Source organism: Lolium rigidum, chromosome 7 (assembly GCF_022539505.1).
Source record: "Lolium rigidum isolate FL_2022 chromosome 7, APGP_CSIRO_Lrig_0.1, whole genome shotgun sequence".
Taxonomy (NCBI): domain Eukaryota; kingdom Viridiplantae; phylum Streptophyta; class Magnoliopsida; order Poales; family Poaceae; genus Lolium; species Lolium rigidum.
The window spans coordinates 233,699,411-233,713,397 of record NC_061514.1 but is presented as its reverse complement, the minus strand read 5'-3'; positions in this window follow the sequence as shown (position 1 = coordinate 233,713,397).

Here is a 13,987-nt window from a genome sequence, read left to right as displayed (position 1 = left end):
TCTCGCGGTAGGCCGGGCAGCGGACGGAGAGGGTCGATTTTTATGGTCAAAGTTCGTCTTAGAATATGTGTGCATCATATTCCTTAAAACGGAGGTAGTACGACGACTTCTCTCCGATGTGACTTACCAAAATGTCCCTGTCCGCTTGGGAGGCCCGCGGCCACGTATGCAGGACAGCGACCGCGCGTCGACACCGGCCCGACGACTTCCACGCCAAGACGCCCGACGCCCAACGGCCGACTCGCATGGTATCGTGCTGGTTATTATTGTGGCAGCCGTACTACAAACACTGGCACAAGCCCCAGTGCGGAGAAGGAAAGGGGTACGTAAGGGCATCTCCAACCGGGCGACCCAAACGGACGCGCTGGGCCGTTCGTTTTGGGCCGTTTGCGTGGCCGCCCGGACACGCGGACAGCGCCCCGCGTCCGCGTGTCCGTTTGGGTCGCACGCGGCGTCCAACGCGGCGCCCCAAAGAGACGCCACGTGGTTCGTCTTCGTTGCGCGGCGCTGCGCCATGGCAGGCCTCGACGGGACAGCCATGGTGGGCGGTGGAACGCGCGGGAAAGATCCCGCGCGCACCAAGGTTCCCGCGCGCGAAAACGCCATTGGCGCGCGCTCGTGCCCAAGTTTCCCGCCAGACCGCCGGCTATAAAAGACGGCGGCGGTCTCACCCGCACCGCATCACCGTTCTCTCCCCTCCACCTTCTCCGGCGCCATGCCGCGCACCCTTCAGGCCACATGGGCCAAGCTCTCCCTCGCCGCCCGGGCTAGGTTCCCGCGGACGGACGAGGAGGAGCGCGCGGACTCGCGGTGGGTCGCCGACGACGAGGCGCTCCGCGTCGCTGCCGAGGCGGCGGCAAAGAAGGCTGGTGACGCGGAGATGGGGGAGGCGGCCGCGGAGGGCTAGCACGAGACCGCGGACGGCTGGTACGAGGCCGCGGAGGAGGGGGAGGCCGCCGCGGAGGAGCCCGTCGCCGAGGAGGACCTCGCGCTGGCGAACATCAACGCCGCCATCGAGGAGCGTCTCGCCGACCTCACGCGCGTGACGAAGGAGCACGAGGGCATCCGGCGGGCCGGCCGCCGCCGCTAGGCGACCTCCTCGGCCGGAAGAACGAGCTGCTCACTATGCGAGCAGCCCGTCACCTCATCCGGATGCCGCCGCCCGAGCGGCGCGCCCGGGAGGATGCTGAGTCGGCGGAGCGCGACCGGCAAGAGCGCATGCGCCGGCGGCAGGAGAACCACGAGGCCCAGGCGCCCGCCCGCGTCCGCCTGGAGGCGCGCACCGCTGTGGAACGCGCCGCTCTGCAGGAGGTGGAGCTATGCGGGAAGCGGATGATTCCGCCGCAGGAGGCGGAGCGCGAGCGCGCCCGAGGTGCGCGGACGGAAAGGAGGAGGATGATGGCCTCCGTCCAAGCTGCCGAGGCCCGCGCCGCCGCCGACGCCCGTGCCGCCGCCGACGCGCCACCCAGCCCGTAGTAAGCTGGAGTGGAATCCTCACGCGTACAGGCCGCCCGCGTCGAGTGAAATCCACGGCCCCGACGGCGAGCCGGCGAGGAGTCGCCGGCGAGGCCGCCGGCCCCGTACGTATTTAGGATAGAAGTAGTAGCTAAAAAAATGTAATGAGTTCTTTTTAATGAAAAATATTGTTTATGCCTATGACACGCGGGCCAGGGGCGGACAAGGGGCGGACGCGAGCGACCAGCCTTTCGCGTCCGCGGCCACGCAAACCCGGTCAAGATTTGGGCCGGGTTTGCGTCGATCCGGACACCGCGGGCATCCGTTTTAGGGATGGGTCCGCGCGCCGGGCCGGGTTTTTGTCCGGCTGGACCCATCCGGACGCGCGGGCGCGGGATGGGTCGCCTCGTTGGAGATGCCCTAACCAGCCAACTACCCCGGTGACGAAAGTTATTAGCTTGCTAGGACTAGTGTCCTGTGGCCATAGTGCTCCAAGTCGGCTAGCGAGTAGACATGGTTTTCCAGCCACTTGCGAGGGAAAGATATCACAGTAGCATCAGTTGAGTACTGACTCTTCACTTCTTCAGTGCTAGTGGTTGTCAGTTGTGACCATGGTAGCATAGATGGAGAGCATCTGTAGAGTAGAGACGTGGAAAACAAACCAGAGATGTAAATTATCTCTAACTATATCTCTACTACTTACTAGTAAGTGTGTACCTGTGCAGTGGCGGAGCCACACTTGAACTGTGTAGTCAAATGACTATACAGTTTTTTAACAATACAAACTAAATGTGTGCAAAAAATAATTAAAAATTTATATAAATACATGTATTTGACTACATAACATTAAGCTGACAACACTGTGTTGTTGTCCTGGCTCCGCCACTGTACCTGTGCGCATGTTTATATAATCTCTCAATAGCATATATTGTAGCGTCCCAACACCTCTTATTTCCTTCTTAGGAATCTCGAACCTCTTGCTTGTTGATGTTCGTACCTATAAAGATACATATGCAATCTGTCACATCGGTCCTCCCTTCCACCCTAGCGGGGCGGCAACACCAGAGCCAAACTTGATAGCGAGGCATATAGATTTCTCGTCTCTTCACATGCACCATATATAGATACCAAAATAGTTCTATGTTAGTCCCTTTCTGATTTCTTACTAATCATCTTGAAGAGCCGCTCTAAATGTGCCAACACTAAAAGAGGGTTCAACCTCATGGGCAGTTCAGCCCACCCCATGCCAACAATCTTCAAGCAACATACGATAAGATGGTAACAGTCAACACTCTCAAGAACTAGTGAATGTGGCAGTTTAGATATCAGAATCAATATTTTCTCTATATTAATGAATTTGTCTAGGAAAAACTATTTTGACATTCCACATGAATCGGTCAGTTTCTCCTAGCATCATTGGCGACACATCGAAAAAAATGCGAGATCATCCAAACATGAAGCGTGTACTATTATTTGAAAATTTCTAGCACCATACATATCAAATGTGCCTCCACCGATGTCTAAGAAAGAAGCACAAAGGAAAGCGAGGAAATAAATTCTATACAATGTGCAAGATACAAAAATTGGAGTATCAAAACACGGATAAGAGAATGAAGATACAATGCTATGCAAGGCTTAAATGTTGTATTGTACCATTTACTTAATTTTTTTCTGGCTGCAAACCTACAATCTACAAACAAAAGTCATATAAGCTGCAAGTATAATCTATGTTGCTAAATACTCGTTGTTGAAAGACATTTTCTTTTTTTCTTGCAGGTTGCCAAGAACATGATGCCTCGGTGCTGAAAATCATCTACATTCTCCCTTTCTCAAAATAACTTTAGAATAATTAACAATGCAATAAACAACATACCCCCTCATTGCCACAATGAAGTTCACATAAGAATTTTAAAATCAAACGATGTGAAATTTGACCAAAATTTATAGGAAAATATGAACATCTACAATACAAAATGTGTACCTTATGAAAATTTAAATCATGATGAATCTATTGGTATTGATTTGTTATCTAGATGTTGATACTTTTGTCTATACATATTTGATCAAACTTCACATTGTTTGACTTTTGAATAATCTTATATGCCCTATATTTGACGAGGAGGGAGCATAAAGTAAATCATAGTCTTCTGTTATGCAAGAAGGTAGTGTGAAAATATACAATCAGAAGAAGGTAAAATCATTGCTAAAAGTCATTTTTATTAACCCTTTCCCTCAAATCAGCTTAACCTAAATAAACATAACATCATATTAATCAGACCAGTCTCATATCATGGCACAAAATAAAGCAAGGGGATTTCATGGTATGCTCAAAAGTATCAATTGCATGCACTTGTCATGAAAGAATTATTCATTTGCTTGGCAAGGTTAATTTGTACAAATGGCATGATGAAGAGTGCAGTGTGGTCCTTGAAGTTGTGGTAGTTTATGACTTTTGGATTTGACACATTTTGTTTTTGGCATGGCGGGTTCTCACAAAGACGTCAATATGCTACAATGCTTGCCGGTGTCTGCGAGACTTGTTGAAGGTCATGCTCTACCTTGCAACTATGACACCAATGGCCACCCATATACCAAAGTGTGCTACCTAGCAAATGACATATATCCAAGATATTATACATTTGTGAAGACTATCTCCGAGCTTACATGTCAAAAAAGGCCTCACTTTGCTTCGCGCTAGGAGAGTTGGATGAAGTATGTCGAGCGGGCATTTCGTATGCTATAGTCTCAATTTTCTATTGTCTGGTATCATGCTCTTACTTGATCTCAAGATGAGATGTGGGAAGTGATGAATTCTTGCGTGATCATGCACATCATGGCCAGCAAGAGTGAGCGCAAGTCTCTATGATTTGATGATCATACGGATGATCACCAGAGTCCTCTTGCCGCTGGTGATCACCATATGCCGGCAGATTTCTTGATTTTCTCACCATGCATGCAGAAATCCGTGGCGTATATGCTAATGTGCAACTACAAAATGAGCTTGTAGAGCATCCGTGAAAACTCAAAGAAGATGCCGCTTGATGAAGCTAAACTTCATTTTATTTAAATTGTACGAATTATTCTATTTCTATATGTAGTTATTGTAAAACTTATTATGGGTTGAAACTTTTCTGCTGTAGGTTAATTAGAAACATGGTTTAATTTTCCAAAAAAAAAACTATTAGGGAAGCCGAATGGGCGGTGTGGCCGGAAAATTCGGGTGTGAAGGCCAAGCATTTGACTATCCCGATACATCCGGACGATACATCCGGACAACCGCTCGATTTAGCATCCTAGAAACGGGATCCCCACTTTCAACCTAAAGGTCCACCTAAAAAAGCTAACTACATGACCCTAGCACTCCCGTCTCACCGAGAAGGCCATCCCCACAAGCATCCTGCTTGCTCCACACTTATGCCACACCGCTGACTATTGGAGATCCCGCTAGCGCCACCACACATCAGCGCATGTCGCGATTCTACGGGCCACCGCCACGCTCTCCGCCACTGACCTCCCCTCCTCTCCCTACCCCACGCAGACCGCTGTGCTAGACGCCCCTTGCTCTTCGTCGTGCTCGTAGTGCCCACTCTCCGATGTGGTGTAGCACTCCAGGTGCCGGCGACACCCTCTTCGGGATCCACATGCAGCTGGCAGGTCTAGCCAACCCGCTCACCTCTGGCAGCTTTCTCGCAGGTGAGGAGTACCGGAGCAGCCCGCAACACCCTATTTGGGTAAATTGGGCACACCCAAACCTTAGTTTTCAGGTGCGTGAACTGTTATTTCGGGAAACTTTTGGGTGTCAAATCTGAAAACCGGATTTACAAAAACCAAAGTTTACAATAGCGGACTATGTTACTTAGGGGCAACAATTTTTAGGCGTTGAGAAAGCTACAGCGAAGCTATATCAAAGCTAGGCCATTTATGTTTTCTACAAAGTAACAAAACTCCTAGAAAAACGAGGCATACAGATTATATCATCTATAAATATGACAAATTTTTTATTGATAAGAACTTATGTTAAAAAGTAATGATGATTGTAGTAATAAAAGTAGTGCATGAATATATATTACATACCCAGGTTCAACTTTGAACTCCAAATATGGAATTGGGCTTAGCCGGTCCGTAAGGTTCTTTATTTCGTCAGTACCGTCGACTTCGAATGCTGCCTTTGTTTGAGGGTTTACGTTATATAGTACTCCCTCCGTTCCTTTCTATAATGCCTATAGATTTTTGGCACGGAAATTACGCAAGAGTATTTTTTACACAAGACCCCCTAGCTGAACGATTTGAGATCAGAATAAAATTAGGGAAATCGATAACTTCCTAACTTACCGTAACAAATCCCACAAATCTGTCTGATTGACTCTCCATATATGTGCAGCCAGGTTTAATTAAGGAAAAAAAAACATTGCTTCCTAAATCTAAGCAATTCTTGGGGCCATGCATTAGGAATCTCAATTAATTGTTTCCTATTTTGTATGGATTTTTTTTTCATGCATGTCGTGTGGGAGTTGACCGGTGGAGGGGGTAATTGAAAAAAAGCCAAGCTACAGCCTTATATTGTGAAACAAATGCCAAAAATCTATAGGCACTATAGAAAGGAACGGAGGGAGTATAAAATGGCTGTTAAAGAAACGAGAGCAACTCTCAAAATACAGGCAAAACAAGTTATTGCCTCGTTGTTTACAAACTCATTTTCTCATATGCGGCGTCCCTTACTTTTTAATATGGTATTTTATCTGATCTTTCTTTTTCTTGATTTCATTTCTTAAAAAAAAACTTTAACCACTCTATTAAGCAAACAGCAGGCCGTCACATTAAAAACCTTCTAGCCCCCTTAGGTACCCTGGAAGGAAAATAGTGCGTCTAGAATCTGCTGCCCGCGAGTCATATAATAGTTACATCATCCATCAGAGTTTGCAGAATAAAGCTAGGGGATTCATCGACCCAATTACAAGAATTACCACTCTGAAAACAAAACCTAGCTATCTCATCCGCCACTTTATTTGCTTCTCTCGAGCAGTGCTTAAACTTCAAATCATCAAACCCCGCTCTCATGTCCAGACAATCAGCAAAGACCGTAGAACTCTCACTCCACCAGGTGTCACCACCAGTACGCCTTCAATAGTTTCCAGAGAATCCGATTTCGCCTCGATCCGGGAGCACCCAAGTTGATTTGCAAGATTGAGTCCATCTTTCATAGCCATCACCTCAGCCATTGCAACTGAATTCACATGCGGTATGAGCCTACCCGCAGCAGCAACAAAGCGCCCCTGATGATCCCGAAGCACAGCAGCCGTGGCCCCTTTCTTGCGATCGACATGGAATGACGCATCTACATTCAGTTTTATATATCTGACCTGAGGACTTGTCCATTTCACGGTCTGAGTCATACCGCCCACCACATTTGCATTCGTTGCCTTCGCTGCATTTGCCACTATTGAAAACATAGACATTTTACAGTTATATAAGGATGGGGTGGATTCATTATTTGTAATACGCCTCCTGAGCCACCAGAGATACCAGCAAGCTACAACAGTTGTTTCTTTCAAACCAGTATTAGGCATACCATTCAGATTGTTATCTTCCCTCTTCAGCAGGTTCTCGAGGACAGCCGATCCTGCTCGATCATCAAGAATTGCATCCTCAATAATTCCATTAATACCAATTGATTCCCACAAATTCTTAGCAACCGGACATTGGAATAATAAGTGCCGAATATCCTCTTGACCCAAATTGGAAACCGGACAACCTGCTGAGGTGCCAATGTGTCTATTTGCAAGAATGCATTTTAAGGGAACAATGCCATGCAGCGCCCTCCAGATAGTTTTTTTAACTTTACTTGGGATTTTCAGTTGCCAAAGAAGCTTCCAAACTGGGTTTACTGCTGAAGATCCTGCACACGCAAACTGTAGATAGTAGCCAGACCGGACTGTATATTTTCCATTTTTAGTAGCCTTCCAAGCAATGAAGTCATCAAATCCCTGGGTGTTGATAGGGATGCTCATTATACGTACCGCATCCAGGGAATTAAACAGACTATGAAGGATGTCCATGTCCCATTGTCCTATAATAGGATCTATATGCTCAGACACTTTTGTATAGACAGAATTCCCACGTTGAGAAGTGATCATTCTATTAGGACTACAGCTGATCCATGGATCGGTTCAAATATTAATTTTCTCGCTATTGCGAACCCTCCAAATATAGCCTCTTTTAAAAGTTGTAATCCCAGCCAGAATACTCTGCCGAGTAAAGGATGAACCAGCCTTCGGTCCAGCCTTTAGAATATTGCCATCAGGGTCGTATTTGGTTTGCAAAACTTGAGCACATAGAATCGGGTACAGTTATCAATCTCCACACTTGTTTTGCCAACATAGCAAGGTTGAAGGAGTGGAAGTCCCGAAATACCATACCACCTTCATTCTTGGGATAGCATAATTTCCACCAGGCATACCAGTGCATCTTATTGCTATTCTCATCATCTTCCCATCAGAATTTTGCTATTGCATCCATCATTTTTTTCCATACACCCTTTGGTATCAAGAACACAAACATAGAATAGACAGAAATTGCCTGAACCACTGCCTTCAATAAAATCTCTTTCCCCCCTATGGAGAGAAGCTTCTCCTTCCATCCATTAATCCTCCGAATAATTCTCTCAATAAGGTGCTCAAAACAGTCACTTCTTTCCGCTCCTACCGGAGCCGGTAGTCCCGTATATTTATCGGATAAGGCCTCCGTATCAATATGAAGAGCTTCACATATTTCTGCTCTCAAGAGGACATTAGTATTCGTAGAAAAATATATACTTGATTTAGCCAAACTCACCAATTGACCTGAATTTGCACAGTAAGTATCCAACACTTGTTGCAAGGAAGTTGCATTATTCATGTCTGCCTTCATGAGGATTAGAGAATCATCAACAAATAAAATGTGTGAAACTGATGGTGCATTTCTGCACACTCTTACCCCATCGATGCCACCAACTTCTTCTTCATACAATAGGAGACTGGATAATCCCTCTGCACATAGCAGGAACAAATAAGGAGATAGGGGATACCCTTACCTAGCCCTCTTGTAGGAACAAACATGTCTGTTTCATCGGAATTGAATCTTATTTGGTATCTTACCGATCGAACGCAAGCCATCATAATCGAGATCCATCTTTCAGAAAAGCCTAACTTTCTCATCATATTCTCCAGAAAAATCCACTCAACTCTATCATAAGATTTATGCATATCAAGTTTAACCGCACAAATTCCTTTAGTACCTGACCTCTTATTTTTTATAGTATGAATACTCTCGTATGCCACTAGGACATTATCAGTAATAAGGCGTGCTGGAACAAAAGCACTTTGCATAGGAGATATTATATAAGGAAGAATCTCTTTCAAACGCGAGGCCGACATCTTAGAAATAATCTTGTATATGACATTGCAGAGGCTAATTGGGCGGAATTGAGTAATAAGTTCCGGGTGATCCAACTTGGGGATGAGAACCACCGTGGTATCATTCCACCCTTCGAGAATCTGTCCAAGTATTCGAGCATGCAAAATTTCATCAGTAATATCTTCACCAAAAAGACCCCAATTTTTTTTTGTAGAAAACCACATGGAGACCGTCAGGGCCAGGAGCTTTATAATCTCCAATGCTAAAACCCGCCTTCTTTACATCTTCCGATGTGAAAGGTGAGCATAGCTTCTCATTCATAATCTCCGTAACTCGTGGTTGGATTTTGTCCAGGACAGCCGGGTCTGTTTCATGCACTTCAGACGAAAACAGATTAGCGAAGTAATTAAGGACAAAAGTTTTTAGATCATCCATACCTTCTACCCATTGATCATTATCATCCTTGAGTTTCTGAATGAAAATTTTCTTACGTCTGGCGGATGCAAAATTGTGAAAGAAGGAAGTATTTATGTCCCCATGCTGGATCCAATGGCTGTTGATTGCTGCGACCAATAAATCTCTTCCTGTTCGAGTAGGAGCTCAATCAGATTCGTCATTTCCTTTGCTCTTGCCTCACTCGCATCTGTAATCTGCCCCGTCATAGCCTTCTCCAGTTCACGTTGGGCTTGGCGGATTTTCTTATTCGGTTGTTTCAACACAGAGTCATTCCATGCATGCATGATTCGCATGTACTTTATTTAATTTGCCTAGCACCCCACCGGATTGGTGCCCAACCTCTCCCCATGCACGCTCAACAACTTCACGGAACTGAGGCTCCCGAAGCCACTTCGCCTCGAACCTACGAGATCCCTTGTGATTATTCAACTGAACCTGTTGAGCCTCAGTGTCTAGTAAGATTGGGCGGTGATCAGAACGGATATAACCCAGGTGTTGCACCAAAACCCCAGGGTGTAGTAGATTCCAAGCATTATTATCTACAACGCGATCTAGTCTTTCACGGATACGACCCCATTTCCAGGTGTAGCTATCTCCCACGAACCCAAGAACGTCCCAAAAAGCTTGCATGAAAGCATCCGGTCTTGGGTTTCCACCATCTTTCTTGTGAGAGAAAGCTATTTCGTTGAAGTCACCAATTACAACCCACGGAAGATTGTGATTGCCATTAAGAACTCTCAATCTGTCCCAAGTCTTGTACTTACGAGGCTCACCATATATACCTGTCAGTCTCCAAACTCTCTGTGGGGATTCAATGATTTTAACATCAATATATTTGGGGTCAGAAACAATTTGTTGAACTGTGATTTCCCTCTTCCAAAACAGCAAGATTCCACCACTTCTCGAAGAACTAGGATTAACAATCTTAGAGTCCATCTGTAAACGGCGTCTTAAGCATTCAGCTGGGTAATCATCCAAGTGTGTCTCAGAAAGAAAAATAATGTCAGGATTATAACGCCTTCGAAGGTCCGAAAGCGAACGAACTGTCGGGTCATTCACCAGCCCTGACTCCACCACTTCTTGATTTCATTTCTCCTTTGCCCGTGCAGCTATAATTGAGCTTTTTTTCTCCATTCCTCGGGTCCATCCACCCACATCGTCCGCTCGCCTCTCCTAGCCAGCCAACATATAAATTGACCGCCTAAAAAACTTTGCGTCGGTTAAAATAGTCGAATTCGACAACGCAACCATTTGCGCCTGGGGGTGGCCCCACAGCCCGACGTATTTTTTAATAGATTTTGCATTCAAGAGAAACATAATTACATAGGGAATAAAGGAAAATAAAAAATTAAAACTAAAAGCCGCATGTAGCGCCTGCTAGCCTAGGCTATCCTCTCCTTGTTGTCGATCACGACAAATTCCGGTATTGCCCACGACCAATTGGCAGCTGGCGGAATGTACGTCGGTTGTGAAGGTAGTGGAGGTGGAGCGGGCGGCGGAGCCCACAGATTGAATGGAGGAGGTGGCGGCGAGTGTGGGAACGAATTTTGCAGCGCCCGCTCGAGGGCATCATCCTCCATGAGGCCTGGGGGTATGATGTCGGTGGCGTACCGGGGCAGCCACGGAGGCGCCTACGGCACCTCCGACACGAGGATGGTGAGCCTCTCAATCTCTTTGTCGGTCATCGTCGCTGACAGCTGGAACTCCCGGCCCTCCTCCATGGCCGTCTGCCAGTCGTGTAAGACGCGCCTGACGAAGTCTTCGCTGTCGTCCTTGGCCTCCTCGTTGTAGAAGTCCAGCGCGGCGTCGTCCTGGGGAGGCGTAGGTGGGGGCGGCTTCCGTGCTCGACGAGGCGCAACATGGCGTGCAGGTGGTGAAGGTGGACCGAACGGGTAGTCCCTATCGTCGAGGAACACAATCTTCCTCCTCGGATCCGCCTTGGTCTTGCTCCAGTTGAGCCATCGATCAGAGTCGATGGCGTAGGCGGGGTTGGCGCGGAGGTCCACCGGCACGTACGACCGCCTACACTGGATCTCCATGGTCTGCTCCGGATCGCGTGGAGGCACTGGCGGGACAGGCACCCGGCGGCTGCTGAGCCCCCAGCCGCCACCAGGAAGGTGCACGTCCCGCGAGTTGTAGGGCATCCAATTGTCGTGCGAGTAGCCGCGCCATCTCGACGATGAGAGGCACCATGTTCGGCCGCGCCTCCTTCTTCACGCTGTTGCGAGACGTCTTGAAGTCGTTCTTCTAGTGATGCGGCGGTGCACGGTAGTGAGGGTGGGAGTGGAGGTGTCGGTGGTGTGGGCGATGGAAGGGTCGATGCCGATCGCCTTTTAAAGGCTGGGCGAGCGCGGGACACGAAGCCATTGATGAAGGCGTAGAAGGCTCGCCGCCGCCCACCAGGCCAGGTGCGCGTGCAGAAGACGAAGCAGCGCCATTTGGCGAAGGTTGCGGAGGAGACGCGGAAGCAAATACCCCCGAAGCGACGGCCGCCAAAGCGATGCGCTCGCAACGGGCCTCGCGCCCGCCGCCAGACGAACCCGTGGGAGAAGCGAGCGGTCACTCAACGTGATCGCGCATCATCCGTCAATACAAATCCGAGCCGTAAATTTGAGTTGTCTTTGCGTCTCGATGGACAACCTAGTCGCTATGCCTCGGGCCGCTGACCCCAAGTCCCAACCGCGTTCGTTTGCGTCTTACCCTCTGGAGATGTCCTAAGGGCATCTCCAACGAGGCGACGCATATCGAACGTCTAAAAGTGTTCGCGCGCGTTTGTTTGCATCGTCCCGCGGACATATTTTGACCGCGCGTCCGTTTGCGTCTGAGTGTGCTCCCAACGGGGCGACCCATTTTTATTTTGAAAAATATTTAAAAAGCATAATGTACTACAAACAATATAAACTACAGTTGGTAGAAGCCTAGACTACTTGCAGCCGACGGGCCAGCCCCGTCGTTGTGTCGCTCCCTCGCCTGCTTCTGCGCCGCTAGTCGTGCGGCCGCTAGAGCTTGGTGCGCCGCCGCGTCCTCTACCAGGCACCGCCGCAACGTCTCATTCGTGGCATCCTCGGCCTTCTTGAGCGTCTCGAAGGAGTCGACTAACGACCTCTGCTCCGCCGCCTTCTCCTCCGGGGTAGGCGCATCAGGGTCATCAGAAGACCATGAGGTCGGAGGAGTCATCCTCTGCGGGGGGCGCCACCCTGCGGCATTCCATCTCGATGTCGAACGCCGCGTGGGTCATCCGCTCCTCCTCTGCTTCCTTCTACGCGTCAGCCAAGAACTTCGCGTCCCTGACCAGGTTGAGGAGGTCGTCGGTGCTGTCGTCGTCGAACTCCTCGCAGGAGCTCGAGGCCGGGGGAGGTGGAGTCGGAGCTGGAGGTGGAGGCGCGGCAGCCTGGCCGCGGCCGGCGCTGCTCATGGTGGCAAATATGGAGGTTGAGCGGTGGCGGCGCTACGGTGAAGGTTGTGCGGCGGCTAGGGTTTAGTGTGAGAGGAGATGAATATTTATATAAGCCAGAGGCAGACGACGGCCACGGCACGCATGACATCCCCATTACTTCGTGCGCAGAGATAGATGACGGCCTCGCGCCATGCGAGCCATCGCCATTACCCGGCCGTATAAGTACCGAAACAACGCCTCGATGCTAATACTGACGAGGCTGAGAAAACACATCAAACCTGGATCGCTACCAGGCGGCCCGACCAAAATCTGCCAGACGCGAAGCACGACAATCGTCGAATACAGTGAAGTCCTCACGGTAAAACAGAACATACAGGCCTGGGCATCCCGGTGAGGCCCGTTTTCACAAGTCGCAGGCTGCCGCCGCCCCCGCCTCCAGCTCGCGCCGCCGCCCCCGCTACCAACCTCTTGCCCGCAACGCGAAGGCTCCAGATCGGACCTGCCCATCGCTGCAGAGCAGAATCATCCCCTCGTGTCACCTTCTCGGTCAGTGCTCTGCCCTTTAGCCTTTTCAGAGGGGAACTCGGAATTCTTGCAGAATACAATTAAATTCAGATTATTGAAGAGCCACTTTTCTTACCAGATTCGAATTCGAATTGCTGTTTGTCACCGAATCAGATTAGGACCGAGGTCTTTGGCCACCCTATAAGTACCACAGAAACCAGCCTTTCCTGCGATCTAACAAACGTTGCAGCTTTCCAACCTTCTGCCAGCACGCCTCATCTTCAGAAATCTCATCGTCACCGTTGCAGCCCTCGTTTTGGTCATCCGTAACTTTGCACAAAAGGCAATTCATGTTCTGCGATTGCTCCAATGGAGGTCTCCTGCAAAGCCACGGCGAAGCAATATCTGAACCTGTCTGTACAACCGAGAAATCTGTCCGCTCTACTCGTGCAAGCTTTACCTAAGTTGATGTGTCTCCGTCCTACTTTACACAAGAAATTCAGCATTGATCCACCACCCATGGATGCTACATTACCAGAGTTGCCACAGGACATACTGATGGATATATTTACCCAGCTGGAGATCCCCGACCTTGTACGTGCTTCCTCTGTCTGCCCCTCCTGGTGCTCCGCGTACACCAGCTTATGCAACCTTGGACAGTACAAACAGTCCCAGACGCCATGCCTGCTCTACACTTGTGGAACTGACAGGGAGAGCGACGCGCGCCTCTACAACCTCGCGGAGAAGAGGTCATACAAGTTAACTCTCCCGGGGCCGCCAATC